Source organism: Miniopterus schreibersii, assembly GCF_964146895.1.
Source record: "Miniopterus schreibersii genome assembly, chromosome: 10".
Classification (NCBI taxonomy): Eukaryota; Metazoa; Chordata; class Mammalia; order Chiroptera; family Miniopteridae; genus Miniopterus; species Miniopterus schreibersii.
The window spans coordinates 43,541,326-43,558,723 of record NC_138110.1 but is presented as its reverse complement, the minus strand read 5'-3'; the positions used below and the strand labels follow the sequence as shown (position 1 = coordinate 43,558,723).

Genomic DNA, 17,398 nt, shown 5'->3' with positions numbered 1-17,398 from the left:
AAACCTCATGACTAACAACATGCAGGGGAGGAAAGGTCAGGGGAGGGTCCGAGCCAAATGACCAGTGATATGAAAGGCCAGGGAGTCTAAACTGCATGACCAGCAATATGCTAGGGGAGGAAAGGTCACCCTGGCGGTGAGGTCCTTGTTTTCCCAGTTTTGCCTGTTGCTAGGCACCTGGAACTTTCACCCTGGTGACCCTCTGTACCTGGCCCAGCGTCCTTGCTCTGCTCAGGTCTGTCTAACTGCCTACCATAAACAGGCAATATAAAGGTAGGTGAAATAACATATTCATGCTTTAGAGTGCACAAAGGTACATTTTAAAATATAACAACTAAGGTCATAGTGGGTGCAGTATAATAAATTTCCATGGGCCTAACTAGAAAAACTATCAATTATGTGGTAGATGAAAAATATTTTATTTAGATCACATACAAAGAATCTGAGATGGTAATGAAGCTGTCAATAATTTCATTTAGTCTTCATAGATTTTTCTAGAGAGGTAACAAAGTAAATGTTACATGATTGATATGAACTGTAAGAGGGTTTCAAATTAAACCAAATAGCCGTGAATTTATAAACATTTACATCCAAAAGTTCATTTGTAGATTGATTATTTGGAACTCACATTTTCCCATAAGAGCCTGTTTTAGTGGTTGGCTTCCCAGGTAATTGGATGAAAGCCTATTTTATCCATGATACATTTGATGTAAGGATAAGCTGCAGTATTTCACTTACACCGAATTGCCATGTTTTGTATTGCTGTTATGAAGTTTTGCCTTCAGAGTCCTGTTGCTGGTGGCTGTTGAGTTAGCTAGGGGACAGCAGATAGCCCCACTGAAACATTCTCTGTCCTTGTAAGATACGGGGAAGGAGCAGAGATCTGATGGCGGAAGCAGGGACTTCTACAGTTAAGGTAGACACTCCATGGGACCCAAAACTTTGTCTCTCTCTCTCTTTCATAAAATGGGTGTTAACAATTACAAAGCCAGGGAAAATTACTTTTCCCATTAATTCGTAAGTAGGGCTATTAATAAGTCCAGACTTAATGATAGGAGAACATTCCATTGTAGAAAACATTGTCATCTATTCCATTTGATCTGCAACTTTTGAGTCACTTGCCTGTCTCAACTTCATAAAAATAAAACTGTAGCCAAATATTTTGAAGATCACAAAGTCCTCTAAAGGAAGGATAAAAAAAAGTTTATTCATCTTCATAAGGAGTGCAAAAAAAAAGACTATTCTTTTTTTGAAGGATTATACAGAAATGATCTTGGAAACATTTCACTTTAGCAACTATTATTAAATTAATTGCAGACTCTGTGTAATGTTGGCAAACAAAATGCTCCCTAAAGTTCAAAAGACTCATACTTGCTGTCAGCTAATGGAATTCAAGCACCGCTGTCAAAGACTAAGCACACTGGAGAATGTGAACGTTTGTCTTGTTGTGCCCTCTCCCCCAGACAAGGACCCTTAGGGAAACGTACAGTAATGTATTTTTGGGTAAATATTCATAATAATGGCTAACATTTATAATGTACTCACTATGTGCCAGGCACAATAGGAAAAGCTTAACATATTGGATTCTCAAGTGATGCCATGAAGAGAATGACGTGGTCATTCCGGCTTTGTAACTAAGACGCCGAGGTCTTGAAGGGTAACTTACTGCACAGCCAGCAGATTCAGACCAGGTTTAAACTCAGGTCTTAACACCTAGGCTGTGTGGCTTATCTATAATTAAATATAATGCACAATTCTGCTGTATATTGCCAGTGTAAACTCTCCACATAAGCATAATGGTATCTGTACACAAATGCCACTCTCTGTTACCCAGCTCCAAATTTTTATTAGGTTCATGTCTGCTGCCGGTGCAGAGGGTCGCATAATAGTCCCCTTGGCGGTGGGAATTTCTGTGCACTTGTAAAGCCCTGCTCCAGTGGTTTAGGTCCCAGAGGCCTGTTGTCGCCTAGCAGATGTGAACTTACCCCCTTTCCGTCAGACAGCATAACCAAGTTAGCAGTACCAGCAGATTCACTTCTAAGAGCTCCCTGCTGCGGCTTCCCAGCTCCTCTCTGAAGTGCATTTGTAAGTTCAAAACGCCTACCGAGGGCCCAGAGCCTTCCTTCTGCGGGGCTGTTCTCGAAGGGCACCCCTGCTCAGCTTCTGCATCACGACGGTCACCGAAGTGAGATGGAAGGAGGGAGGCCTCGCGGACTTCTGGGCTGCACTGGCCAAGGGAGTGGTCAAGTGGTATTATTGTGAGCCGCGGCCATAACTGCAACACACTGTTGTATGACACTTAGAGCTCACTAAGTGCTTCTTACATCAATTATTTCACTTAATCCTCTCAATGGCCCTTGAAGCAGGTTTAGTCACTTAGTTTAGAAATGAAAAGGCAGATAAAAGGAGATGAAGCAACGTGGGCCAAGCCAAGGTTAAGGGCGCTGGCGTGGAGGAGCCGGTCAGCTGACTCCAAGCCTCGTGCCCTGTCCACCACATGCATGGGGCCAGGGATAGAGACTCCTTATCTGCCTGGCTTCCCCTCCATCCATCCCTGATCACCATACAAGTGTCTTTTCTTTTTCTGCCCCTTAATTTCTCCAGCAGGATTAATCACTGAGCACATGTGAATCAGTAGTGAGGTTCAGAGGCTGATGCTCTGGACTGAGGAAGACCTGTGTCACTCTCCCTCCTCTAGTGGCAGCATTTCAGGCGACAAAGGTTCCTGTTCTGGCCATACCCCCAGGAAAAATGGCAAGTTTTGGTCCCTCCTCAGTCCCGTTTGCAAATGATATGGATAAATATTTGAGAGCTCACTGTGAGCCTTACTTAGGTGTCCCAGGTCCAATGTGCCTTGTCGATTTGCGTCATGTGTTTGCTTTTCCTTTGTATCCAGAAGCAGCAAGCCCCTCGCTACCAGCTGTGCAGGCAGACACCTAACCATTATGAATTGTATCATTTCCAGTCATGACAGTCCATGGACATTTGTTTATCATGAATGTTCACTGAGTGTCTCCTGTGTGCTGGGTGGTGTGCCAGTTGGGAACACGGTGGTGATCAGAAGCAACCCTAGTCCTCCATTGGGACTTGCATCTAGTGAAGGGACATAGTGGCTCATCAGGTAATCACACATGCAATGGTGGCAATGCTGGAAAGCAGAGGGACTGCACTGCCAGAGCCCTTCATGAGGATATGTGACCTAAGTTAGGGAACTGGATAAAAAGGAGCAGTGAGGTGGCTAGTCTAACAAGAATGGAGGGAGGGGGCATGTTTCAGAAGCCCAGAGAGAATTCTGGGCACTGGGGCTGTGTTAGAGTGTTGTCCACACCCTGAGAATATTGGGCTGGGAATGTCCTAATAGAGCAGCAGGCCACAGCATCACCCTCTCTCTGAGAGCTCACTCATGTCCGGGAAACTGTATTAGAGACCGGAGAAGAGACAATTACAGGATGGAGGGTGGGGAGAGGGATATGTGGACAAATCTAGGAGTTTAAGGTAAAATGCAAAGGACTGGGTAATAGGTCTGATAAAGGGGTTGAGGGAGAGTAAGGTGGCAGGAAGACACTAGGATTTCTAACTCACATGACTGGGAATTGGTGGTGTCATTCACTAAGCTCTCTAGGACTTAGTGCTAGGAGTTTTGTCAGGGTCCTCCCCTCAGGGTTAATGTGCCATGCTGCTCATACTGGCAGAAAACAAATATGAATAAAATAAGAGATACCTGCTGCCCTTACAGAGCTTGCAATCTAGTGTGTGTGTGTGGGGGGGGAGCCAAGGGCATGAAGAGAGTGGTTAAGATATTCTGTCTGCTGAAATTTGTTTAAAGTGTGACTGTTGCATAAAGTTGGCAAAGGGAATCCACAAAGAAACTCCTTCCAGAGGGTAACTAGAGGGTGGGAAGCCTTATGGCTTGGGTGCCCTGGGGGGTAGAGGCTAGGGATTAAGAGACATTTTTGGCAGATGAAGGAGTGACCTGGTGACCTTTGAAAAGGCACTGTGAATCACTGAATAAAGCCTTAATGCAGACCAAATGAAAAAACACAGTACAGGCTTCAAGCTTGAAATGATAGAATCTAAAACTCACCTTCTGTGGGCATGCCACATGCAATCAAAAGAAGTGAGCCATTTAATGGAAACAGGTGGGATGACAGTGATTTGTGAAGACAGAGTGTGGACTGTGAGTTCTTTTCCTCCAGCAGCTTCTTAAAAGTATTCACTGTGTGGTCATTGCTAAATCATTGTAAATGTTACCATGGCAACCATTGATATGAAAAATAATATTAGCCTGGACACTTCTGCATCAGTTGACCTGACATTTTCCACTGCAGTGGTCATTTGCATTGTTTGTGCAGATGAGTAATGAGGGTCCTACTTGGATCCTGTCATATTTTCTATTGTTCTGAGAAGACAAGTGCTTGTTAAGTCACCCTGATATTAAGATATGACCCAGTGGCATTTGAAATGGGGTGGCTTTACTATTCTTCCCTCTCATGTCTGAGGATGTTCTGGGAGATGCACCCTGCTGGTGACATCCGTGTTGGCTAGGGTGAGGATGGGGAGCCTTTTAGGGTGGTTGGTTGGGAGACTTTGCCCATATCAGTTCCACCTGTAGATCTGGAGGAGGTGTGTTGCACATAACAATGCACACATTTTGATCACATATCCACTGTTCTTTCTTACAGTTCTTCTTTCAGAATCTCTTCCTTCTAGCATCTAATCTCAACCCTGGGCAACCAACCTCTTCAATTCTGTACTTTCTATCCCTCTAGTCGTTCTTATCCCCAGAGTCTCATATTTTATAATCCCTGCTGCTTTCTTCATTCTCTCATTCAACAGACAGGTACTGAATGGCCTCCCTATGCCAGGCACTGTTCCAGGTTGCTGAGATACCCGGCCAACAGGTGCCCAGAACCCCTGTCTTTGTGTGACTTATGTGGAAAATGGCAGGAAACAGACAATAAAGAAGGAAATGATGGGTATGTTAGGTGATTTTTTTAAAAAAGAAAAGTAGAGTAGGGTGAGGGGGTAGGCATGCTGGGTAGCCAGTCACAGTTCTTAGTAAAGCTACCAGGGAAGGCCTCTGTGAGAGGGCATGTGGGCAGACTTGAAGGAGGCGAGAGTGTTAGCATATTGGAGAGAGGATACAAAGGTGGGAGATGCCTGGCTGGTCTGAGGATCTGCAAGGAGGCCCAAGTGGGCAAGGCACAGAGCGCGGCTGTAGATGTGGTCAGAACGGTGCGGCTGGATTGCATGAGGGCAATGATGCAGGTCCGAGGGCCTTGGGAGGCTTTGAACACAAGCGATGTGATCTGGCTTGTTTTACAAGGATCACAATCTCTTTTGTTTGGAGAAGGACTGGAAAGATCCCAGGGTGGCAGGAGAGAGAAATGTGATGAGGCTGTTGTGGGAACCCAGGGGGAGGGGTGATGGTGGCTTGCACCGGAGTGCTAGCAGCGGGTGCGCTGAGAAGTGGTGGATTCTGCATATATTTTGAAGATAAAGAGAGCCACTAGGATTTACCAGTGGATTAGAGCATTCTCCTTTGAACTTCTCTCAAACTTGAAATCATAATGGAATGCTCTTCTTAGTAAAATAGGTACATATCTATACACAGAATCCACTTGTAGTAAGTTTTTTAAAATTCAGTATCCCTTTTTCTGTAGAGGAAATTCAACTGGACATATGGAATTCTGTAGGAACAACTTAGCATTGTGGTTAAGAGCACAGTTTCCAAAATAAAATTGCATGGCTCCATTACTTCACAAATGTGTGACCAGGGACAAGTTAATTAGTTGTTCAGTGGCCTCAGTTTTACCATCTGTAAAATGTGCATCATAAGAATTCCTCCCCGATAGACCTATGGGTCAAAAAGAGATAATATACATATGAAGCGCTTAAAACAGTGTTTGGCACCTAGTAGGTGTTAAATAAAAGTTAATAATTTCGAAAATTTTATTAGTTTTTGCCTTAAGTTCTTCAAGTAGCTTCTTAGACTATAAAAAACCTGAGTATTCTTTCTATATTAGTATTCTAGGGACTTTTCAGAAAACCTTTCCTGTTCTCTAACATGCCCGTGGGGGTAGAAACAGTAATTACTTAACTCAGTGCTTCTCTACATTCATAGTTAAGTCAATGTTTTGTCATTGCACTACATTATTGTACTATAAATTACTGGTTTCAAAAGCCAAAAACCAGTTGAATGTTGGCAATTTCATGAGATTTAACCAAATATGTGCGTGTGCATGTATGTATATATATTTGACCATATAGTTAGAGGCCTTACAGGTGTCGCTCAGGTGTCAGACCACCCAAGTTTGTATCCTGGCTTTACTGGTCATATCTGTGTAACCTTGGACACATTGTTGAATCTGCTTCTGCATCATTTACTCCTTCTGTAAAATAGGGGTAATGACAGAATCTATCTCTGTGATGGTAAAACTAGGTATTCTCATAGAGTAGCTCATAAAACCATTCTTTGCACAAGGTAAATGTTTAGTAAATTTGGTTCTTAGTAAAAATAGTGGTCCCAGGACTGGGCACATGATGTAGAATCCCAGTGCCTGAACTGAACATCCCTGGGGGAAAATCACCAGCTCCAATTCATAAAACATTAGGATTATATTTATTTAGACATGATTTCTATTAGACTCCTCTAATTACATGCTAGAACCTTCTATTATTCATCACCTAAGATAATCATGAATGCTCTGCATTCTCTCTAACTCACACAGGATGTTGGAATAAAACCATGAAGGATATTTTTTCCTTTGGAGTGAAGAGCTGTTGAAATTCTAGTCATGATATTTAGTATGTGATGAGTTATTTATGCCTGTTGTTAAATATGCCAGCATTTTATTGACACATTACAATGAAATGGGCAGCCAGCTACAGTAATAGGTTCCCTCTAAAGAGTGTGAATATCAACAAATCTGATGGCAGGCACTGCCAAGGAAACCAAAGATGTGTTCAAAAAACAACTAGCTTCATAGAAGATAATGGGTACATTCATGTCTATCCTAGTGGCTTTTACCAAGTACCTCAGGTAATTGTTTAAAGATATAAATAGGTCATTGCTATTAACATTTATTTTTATGGCATCCTGCTTTTGAGGAATTCTTAACATTCAACTTAATATTGTACTTTAGTGTGTGTTTTTTCATTTTTTTTTTTTTTTACTCTTCCTGTTTCTCAACTGTGCCTACACATAAAAATCACTTTGGGAATGTTAAAAAATACTCGCCCCAGAGGTTCTGATCTAATTGGTTTGGTGTAGATCTCAAGCATAAGTATTTTAAAATTATTTTTTAATTTAAATTTTTACTGTGAAATACTTCAAATGTACACCAAGTAGAGAGAATCATAATAATAAGCTCACGTGTCTATCACCCAGCCATGATAATTAACTTCAGTTGCTATTCTTAAAAAGTTCCCCCAAGTGATTTTTCTAATATGCAGCCATGATGAGAACCACCAGTCTATTCTAATAGAACAGAAAATGGAAGGAGGACTTCACTAGATATTGATATCAAGAGAAGCTGAAATTTGCTCAAGGACACAAAACAATTTTGCGATATTATCTAGTACTCTGTTCATCAAGCCGTATGGCATTCATGAACAAGGTATGGTAACTGCATGCCTGCTTGATTTTGTTAAACAGTGAAATAACTTGGGAATGGGCATTGGAACACCTGGGGGAAATTCAGAAAGACTTAGAAGTATAATGGTTTCCCACTTAGAGTCTTTATACCTTGGCTCAAACAACATCATGCCCATCCACCTAAGGCAACTCAGTCAAACCTGGCCCAGAGATAAAGAAAGGTCAGATGAGCAAGGATGGGACAGTGGATTAGAGTTGATGGGTCAGAGAAGACATGTGGGAGGGGAAAGGTAGTGGAAATTGTCTTCAGAGTTATGGAAAAAAGCACCACATCAGTGACAGATTAATCTCAAAACAGAGAAGTTTTGTAGACTATATATACTGACTACACACACACACACACACACACACACACAGAGTCAGTATATCTTAACGAAGTCAACATTTGAGTTTCTACCTCAACAGTGAAGAATTGTGGGCAAGTCCTGGTTCCTGAGTGGAAAACACTTGGAAAACAATTTAATCTGAGTTGGACGGGACATTAAATATGATCTTGCCTAAGTACCTACCTGATCGAGGAATCACTTCTGGGGCATTATTGGCAGATGTCATTTGGTATCTATACTCTGAAAATTCTAGCTAGAGAGCCCACTGCTTATAATACAGCCTGGTTCCATATTAGAATCGCAGTCTTCTTTGATTGAGCTGAAATCTCATTCTTTAACACCCCTCTAATAAAAGAAAATATTTCTAATGCCCCTCACATTGTCCTAAATTATTTTTATTACTCAAATATATATATATATGTAACATGAGATTTAAGTTTATCATGCTATAAGTTTCATCAATTATAAAACAAAAATAACCTTACAAATTGATACAAAAAATACAAGGCCTATAAAATAAACAATAGTAATTTGATGAGATTAAGGATATTGTTTTTTTTCTGAAACAAAATTCCTCATGCTGTGCCTAAGGGAAGAAAGATGTAGCCTCTGGTCAATTTCTTTAATTTGTTTCACTAATTTTCACTAATCAGTGCAGGGGATTCTTGTTAGCATATGTATGTTATACCAAACGGTATTCATTATTTAAAGTCTCTGTTTGCTGGGTTAGGTATAGTCAAATCTCAAACTTAACCAAAGCTGCCAGCAATTAATTCTCCATTTCCCATTTTACTGAGACATCCCTTGGCAACTTTGTAAAGAATGTTTTGTGCACTTGGAAATTAAGGCCAGAGTTGTAGTGTTACTGCAATCTTCAAAAAATGGGCATCTAATCCAATTATTGTTGGAATTGGGTACAGAACAATCTTTCATTGTTATTTATTACTATTCTTATTGTTAATGAACCACTCTTGGAAATTGATGCATACAACGACAGGACCCAGACAATAAATCTTGCAAAATGTGTGCTGACTGTATAGGCTCTCTTTAGCTCAGCTCACTTATAAGTGGCTGAATGAGGCTGTCCTCCCACCACTTTTCTCTGTTTCAACTTCTATTAAACATCTGAAAAATATGGCAACTTTGTCACCTGTGTGATTAGTATTGTACACTGGTCACCTACATCGGTATTTCTCAAAATTGAGTGTGATTTTGAATCACCTGGGGAACCAGTTAAAAGTGCCTGCTCTCTGAACCCCACCCCAGAGCTTCTGATTTGCTTATTCTGGGGTTAGATCCAAGAATCTACATTATTAACAAACCCTCCAAGTGATTCTAAATAGTGTGAAAACTTTTATTGCTTTCTAAGATTATTGTTGACATGAAAATATAAAACTCTTCACAAACAGCCTGAATTGAGAAATTCCGGCATCCTCGGATTTGTATCATCCGCAAGTAAGCCCACCTTGGATGTTCTGACGAGTCCCTGATAAACATCTTGAACAGGAAAGAGTCAATAGCAGAGGCTTTCTTTAAAATGGCTTTGACCTATTGAACACTAAGTTTATTTCAAGGGATACAGATATTCTAGATGATGTTTTCATTGATTCCTAGGATGTTTTGGAAGCTGTGGATGAGAGTAGAATCACATTTTCAGACTGTACTCACACTGTTAAAGTATGCATGTAGTTAGACCAGTGATTTTCAACCAGTGTGCCACAAGAATTTTTAAAACATGCAGTACCTGACTATTTAATCAGGGGCACTGACCTCTTCTCCCTTAGATTGTCAATCAAAAAAATAACAGCTAACACAGCAATAGCCATCTGGTGTGAGTAAATCAAAAGTATACCTGTTTTTTTGTCAGATCGGCAAAAAATGTAATAGATTTTTTTGGTGTGCCGCTGAAGTTTAGTAATTAGTTTATGTGTGCCATGAGATGAAAAGGTTGAAAATCACTGAGTTAGGTAGTTGATAATGGAAAATAATACTGGAAAACAGGAATCAAAATAAGCAGCAAAAAAGAGACATTTTTCTTGGTGTAGTTGTAAATTTCTCAGTTATAAAGTTAACTATGACATGTTTGCCTAAAGAGGGGAAAATAACCCTGGAGAAAGAGTCAACAATAAACAAGACATCTGATTGTGTCTTATTACCCATCTTTCTCCCTCAGTTAATTCTTGTTGATCGCTGTTAGAATGAAATATAATAGCTGGCTAGGATGATTTATAACTTTACAGCAGACTGAGAGGCTTGCTGGCATTTACTTTATGTCTTTTTGGGGAAAAGTGATTAAATGTTAAGTGTGTTGGCATAACCCAATACTGATCCGCTCTTTGGGATATCAATGTGGTCTCAGATAGTGAGTAGCTTGGGAGTTGAATTTAGTAATATCACAGATTACCTACTTTCTATTTTGCCATTACATATAAAATGCCCAAATGTAAAATATCCTTAATAGATTTTTATTTTTACTTAATGGGAGAATAGAATTAACCATCATTTAATCTTTATAAAGATCTGAGGATCAGAATAAACCATAAATTTTTGTTAGAAATTATTCTATTTAAAAGTGCTGAGATTTACTTCTAAAATTTACTAGAAATGGAGGAAACAAAATAATTTAATAAGGGTGTATTTTAATACAATAACATTGCCATAATATGTATTAATCCTGCCCTTATAACTATTATTTTTACAAGATTACAAAGAAAGGAGGCAAATCATGAAATCGTGATGAATAGAAATTATTTTTTAAATGATTTAGCATGTCTAAACTTACTCCCTCTCATATGTACATACCTTTGTATATTTTGTGCTGCATTTGTACTTATTGGTGTTTTTTGAATTTCATTTTGCATCTGTGCTCTCTATGTACTCAGATGCCTGAAATGATGTATAGGGGCCCAGAGTAAAAAAGAACATCTGGAAGCCTTAATGAGCTGTAAAGTTGACACTATTCTTAGAACCTAGAAACTCTTAAACGAATTTGAATTATGCATTCATCCCTGTATTTTTCTTATTTATGGTCCCTGGTAACGCTGTGGCTGAACACTTTGTGTCCTGATTTCAAGGACTTGATATGCAATTCAGGTGCCAGACATTATACTGAGCATACAATAAGCCTCAACTAGTTATTGCAAGTGTTGACATTTTACTAAGGCAGCTTAGGTTGAAAAACAGTTAACTTAAAGGACTAAAGAATATGGAAATATTTTTAAATATCACACTTCTTTAGGTAAGGGTGGTCTGAGATTGTCAGAGAGGAAAACTGAGTGTTGCATGCCTTATTTGAGTAGTGTTTGTAGGGTTTGGACAAGCTTCAATAGTCTACCAATCCTCATATTTGAGGGCAAAGTTCCAATGGACAGCTTCTCCATCATTTTTTTCTGGAGTCTTGCCAATGAGGCTGACAATTGGCTGTAATACAACCTGAAAATTCTGCCCTTGCCTTGGTTGGAGTTATCATTGCTCTTCAGGTAGCAGAGTGTCAATACCAATGAGTATGTATGCTATTGATGCTTGCGGTTGGATTGAGGTTCATGGGGAATCCTGTCTCCACAGCTTGGGGTGAAGTTACGCAACATCTAAAGTTGAAGTTAGCTGTGCTCCTTTTCTCTGTACCATAGCTAGAATTCTGGATGGCTTGTTGGTCTTCAGTGATGTATCTTATATCTACTAGAGCAATTTCAAGAAATCCATAAGTAAGATTAGTGTTGTAAGGTAAGCCTTAGTATGGTGGAAGAGACTAGAACGGGCATCTTGACATTAGGCTGGAGTCATGGAATGTTTCCCCATGTTTCATGGATTATTTCAGGGTTTGCCATGTGGACATATTAAGCCAGAAATCTGAGTTCTCATGCCAAATCTGCGTTAACTCTGGTACTATGTAAAAGGTGTTTTTTGGACTCAAGAACTACTTTTCTGTAACTTATTGGAAAAGCACCATGAGGGGTTATATATTGACAAGAAAAAAGAATTCTTTGGAAGTCAGAAAGACACAGGGAGAAATTAGACATTCATGAAAGGAAGCAAATCCAACTGTAATGGCATCATCACATTGCCTTCTACTTTGCTACGTTCCTTCTCTTTTCCATGCGGAAGCGCTCACTATTTTATTTCCTGATGAGAGTAAATAGGTTTTTCACTGTTGCTTTTACTCAGCAGGTATTAAGATGTGATAATGTATTCTATTTTACGGAACCTTAGTATTTTTAAGTTAAATGTATTGGGGTCGCGTTGGTTAATGACATTCCGTAAGGCTCAGGTGCACATTTCTGCAGCTCACCGGCTCCGTGCCGCACTGTGCTCACCACCGCGCCCAGTCTCCTCCCCCACCAGGTGTTTGCCCCCTTTCCCCTCTTTGTCCTTCCCCTTCTCTCCGGGCAGCCGCCATGCTGTGCTCGTCTGTGAGTCTGTTTTTGTTTGTTTGTTGCTTTGTTTTATATCCCACATGAGTGAACTCACATGGCTCTTGTCCTTTTCCATCAGACTTATTTTGCTCATCATGATACCCTCGCGGTCCATCCCTGTTGTCACAAATGGCAGTCGTTCATTCATCCTTATGGCTGCGTAGTGTTCCATTGAATGCATGCACCACATCTTCTTTATTCAGTCACCCATCTAAGGACACTTGGGTCGTCTCCATGTCTTGGCTATAGTGAATAATGCTGCAATGAACATGGAATACACATATCTTTGCAAATAAATGTTTTCAAATATTTCAGGTAGATACCCAGAAGAGGCATGGAGGGTAGCTCTATTCTCAACTTTGTGAGGACTTCCATACTGTGTTTCATGGTGGCTGTACCAGTTTACATTCCCACCAGCAGTGTTGGAGGGTTCTTTTTTCTCCACAACCTCTCCAACACTTTTTTTCCTTATTGATAACAGCCATTCTAACAGGTGTGAGGTGGTATCTCATTGCAGTTTTGATTTACATTTGCCTAATAGTTAGTGAAGTTGAGTGTCTTTTTATATACCTGTTGGCCATTTGTATGTCTTCTTGGGAAAAGCGTTTGTTCAGGTCCTCTGCCCATTTTTAACTGGATTATATTTTTGTTTTTGAATTGTATGAGTTCTTTATACATTTGTATATTAGCCCCTAAACAGAGGTATTGTTTGCAAATATTTTCTCCCTTTTGGTTGTGCTTCATTGATGGTTTCTTTTGCTGTACAGAATGGGACCCTAGTATTTTTGAAGCATAAATGATTTTGGAAATAGTAACTTATTTTATACTTGAGAAACTGAACACTCAAAATAAAGTGAAAACTTAGTTCATTATTCAATGTCCATTCATGAAAATGTTCAATGCTTGGCTTGCAATGTACCCAGTGAGGCACTGTGGGGAGACAGAGATGACTAAGAGGAGCAGCTCCTACATGATATTAACAAGGTAGATGAAAGAGAGTTTATTACAGAGATGCAAGCAAGTTACTGACTGATGGAGCTATGTGCTGCTCTTGAGTTTGAGATTTCTTTTTCTCCATATCTGTGCTGGGGAAAACCAAAAATAATAATGAGTGCTGGTCAAGCCCAAAGGGTTCCACAGTAATTGCTTCCCAGATTAACTGTTAAACTGGGAAGCAGTATGTTCTTTACCTCAAATTTTGAATTCATGGAATATTAGTATAATTAGCTAGGTACTTCTAACTTTTAAAAAATATTTAAGACTCTAACATTTTCTCCCAAGGAAACAGACATTTGTACACTACTGCTAATTTTCTCCATCATGAAAAAGATTGATTCATGAATTAGGAAGAAAACAGTTTGCTTTCAGTTAAAAAAAATAGCAAAAATATGGCAATAAAATGAATGAAAATATAAAACCATCTGTGTCTTGAATTGATAATGCCAACTTAATGTTTGTTGTAAACAGTACAATTTGTTCAAGTCCACTTTTAAAGGAGTACGCTATAGTGCGCACACAAAAAAGGAAAATGAATCCCTTCTTCATTTACAGGTCTTATATGCAACACAGGCAGCCACGCAAGTACAAATGTGTTATGTGTATATATGCTTCTACACTCATGTGGCCCTGATAGGAAATTAATACAGGTGATCTCCAAATATATCACCCAGAATTTGAACTATCACCTCTCTATCTGTCACTTTAAAGGCAGTTCAGGCTCTTGTTACCTCTGTTACTTGGAACAATGCCATAGTCACTTCCTATCAGCTCCTGGTATTTGCCCATCCATTCTAGTCTTAGCTGTGTCAACAGATTATTTTTCCAGTAACATAATATGCCACGTTTTCTTCGTAAAAATTTCCCAAAGCAGGCACATCTACAGAATACAGGTCCATAAACTCCATAGCAACGAGTAACCATAATTTTCCAACCTTTCTCCCATACAATCTGAAAAATGCCCCCTCCCCTTTTCTATTGCTGTTTTCCCGGTCCTAGAAACCCAGGCCAACTCTCAGGGACAGACCAGACCCACGAATCTCTGCCACAGGCATCATAATCTGTGGTCCCCTGTGCCCGGGGTGGGTGGTGGCTGTGGGCTCGTCTGGGGTGCATCACATCTTTAGCACCCAACAGTAAATGCAATATTTTTGTGAGCCCATTTCCCCTCTCTGTATCAGTTGGTGAGCTCTTGGAAGGGTGACTAGGAAGGAGTACATGGAGAGGGCCTTAAACATTTTAATAAATATGCCTGGGTTACTTGGTTAGAACTTAGATGTGAGATGACCAGAAAGAATTTTTCACCTACAAATCAGAGTGTGAGCCCCCTCCTCTCCATTTCAGTGCAAAGCTTATCAATAATGACTTCCTGTTAGTCTGGGAAGCTTAGGACACCACCTGTAACTGTGAATATTTATGGTGGGGAGGGGGGACAAAGAGGGAGAAGGGGCTGCTGAAAGACAGAAAACCCTCTTCCCTCACCTTTAATGCATGTCTTCTCCATTAACTTAATATTTCTTGCGAGCCCACGTGTGCAAGATGCCAACAATTTAATTTTTTTTACTTTCAAAAAGAAAAAAAATTACTGTAGTCCCTAAGTCAATAAATAATTCACCTGAAGTCAAGAACATCCTCCGCCCCCCCCCCCCCAAAGGGGGTGTCTAGGAGGGCTGAGAAGGGTATAGCGGGCCCTGGCAGTAATCTAGGTGGACATCCAAAGGCTACCGCTATTAGCAACTGTATCGAGGCGTTGTCCCCAGCCTGACCCCGCGGCAGGATGGAGAAGGCTGTTAGCACGTAACTGTCCTAAAGTACCGCGGTGCCCCTCCCTCCCCCGCAGCCGGCACTCGGAGTCAGGCCGCCGCGGGCCTCTCCGCGCCGTCTCTGGGCGTGTGCCCCGCCGCAGCTCCGCCGAGCCGCGAGCCTCCCGCGAGGGGGGCGGGGAGCCGCGGCGGAGCAGCCCGGTCTGCGGCTTCCTCCCCACGCCCGCGCCTCCTGCGCACAGCCCGGAGGACGTGAGCAGAGCCCGTCCCCACGCCGCCGCGCTCCCGGGCTCCCTGCCCAACCGAGGTAACTTTTCTGCCTGCTGGCGCGGGGGGATTCGAGGGGGTCTCCCGTTTGCGAGGTGCGGAGGATGAGCTGGAGGCCGGGGGCGAAGCGCGCAGGGCTGCGCCCCTGACGCGTGGCCCCCGTGCCGCCCGGCCGCCCGAATCGCTGGAGCCCGGAGCCCGCCGGGCCCGAGCCCGGATCTCGCCCGGCCGCCCGCTGGGACCCCCGGGGCCGAGCCTGTGCGCCCAGCCTGGGGCCCGGGGACGCGCCCGCCGCGCCCGCCGCCGCGCTGCAGCATTTGCTGGGCCGGCGTGCGGAGCCTGAGCACCGGCCTCCCGCCCGAGCGGCTTTCCCTGGGAGCCCTCGCCGAGAAGGGCGGCTCGGTTCCCGCGCCGTTTCTCGGTCAATTTGCCTAAATCCCCCGTTCGGGGCGCCATGTTTTAAGTTGCCCCTTGGGGTGGGGGCGAGGGCCAGACGGCCGAGCGGGGAGGGTGGGGGGCAGGGGGTGCGACACTGCGGCGCCGCCCGGGGTGGGGGGCCGACCGGAGAGTCCCTGAGCCCAGCGCGGTTGGCTGCGGCTCGTCCGAGGTGCGCGGCGCGGGGGTAAGGTGCGCTCCGCACAAAGCATCCCGGCTCGGGAGCGGACCGGCGCTTTTATGTAACTTGTCTCCTTCCCCGAACTGGGGCAGCTTCTCCCAGACGGCGGCGGGGCTGCAGCCCGGCGGACGGGAACGAGGAGGGAGAGTCCTGAAGACGTTGCTCTTGACCCGGGCACCTGCGGGGCCCCGGCGCCCCGCTTTCCCTGCCCTTGCCCCCCTGCTCGGGGAGGCCGAGGGGCCGGGAGCGGCGCCGCTCACCTGGCGCCCGCGGGACTGGGAGCCGCGGGGGGAGCTGTCTGGGAGAGCGGCTCTGCGGCGGTGGGGGCGGGGCGGCGGGGCCCCGGTCCCCTGGAGTCGTGGTCTCGGCCCGTTCCTGGCGGGGCTTTCCCGGCTCTGGCCGTGGGGGCTTGCTGTCTTGGGTTTCCCCTCTAATCTTGCTCTACTTCTTCCCCTCCCTTCTCCCCCTTTCGCTTCTCCCTTCACCCCCCCACCCCCCCATCAAGTTCATGGCTTCTGCAATGCGGTGGGTGTGGTTACCTAGTAAATTGTAACTGTGGTCCTTTGCAGTGGGAGCGTTCTTTCCTTTTGGGTTTTTATATTTACAGATCCAAAGTTTTCTAGGGTTTTCTCCTCCAGTTGAAGTCCCGGGTTAGAGCTGGGAAGAGATTGTTGCAGAACTAATAGAATGATAAAGAAAACATGTGTTACTAATTACTCCTGGAGGCTGGGCTGAGAAATCCTGAGAGGGCCAGGCAGTCCTGCTCAAATGCAGTGCTTCCATTACGTGTTTAAGTTGGTGTTTCAGCTTTTTTTTTTTACATCAGTCTTGTGGAATTGCTTTTGCAGATATCCTGCCTGTCCTTTGGGGGGCCCATTTTTAGGCTCTCTGAGGCGACCAGGTGTGTTGGAGTTTTCCCTGCTAGCGTTAACTTCCTAGTGGAAGAGGCATCATGCCAAGTGTTAAAAACATTCCCTTTGAATTTTACACTGATTTTTAAAGTCTTAAGGAAACTAAAAAGATAAAACTCCACGTATATCTGGGAGCCCTGGACGTAACATCAATTACAGCAAATTAAGCAGAAAAGCCCTATTAAGAAAAGGGAGCACATCAAGCTCCAGTGAACTCTGGGGAATGGGAGGTGATTTATGTCTTGGCTCAGACAAGGTTTTAAAAAAATGCATGTTAATTTTGGTATCAAACTTTTAAAACTGTAGTTGGAGTAACAAAGTTATTGTGAGAAGAAATAAATTCTGAATTGAGAAGTGTGACTGTTAATTTCAGAAGGCACTGATAAAAATAAAATAGCGGAATACAAAATGTCTCATTTGCATTTTCTGATTGTTTAGCAGAGGGAAATA

The 17,398-nt window shown here is 42.9% G+C and overlaps 1 protein-coding gene across 38 annotated transcripts in view; it reads left to right on the top strand.

The window, feature by feature from the left end:
• The window catches only part of EPB41L3 (erythrocyte membrane protein band 4.1 like 3), a 210,059-nt gene that overhangs the window by 62,798 nt on the left and 129,863 nt on the right, over nt 1–17,398 (top strand). For 24 of the 38 annotated variants that reach the window (XM_081149593.1, XM_081149584.1, XM_081149597.1 and 21 more), the window contains exon 1: nt 15,340–15,461. The exons of 11 other annotated variants lie outside the window; for them this stretch is intronic. The gene's annotated coding sequence lies outside the window, so the exon portion shown is untranslated. Of the gene's footprint in view, nt 1–15,233; nt 15,462–17,398 lie in introns of those variants that run through there. 3 more of the 38 variants (XM_081149580.1, XM_081149602.1, XM_081149607.1) reach the window with 3 other exon arrangements.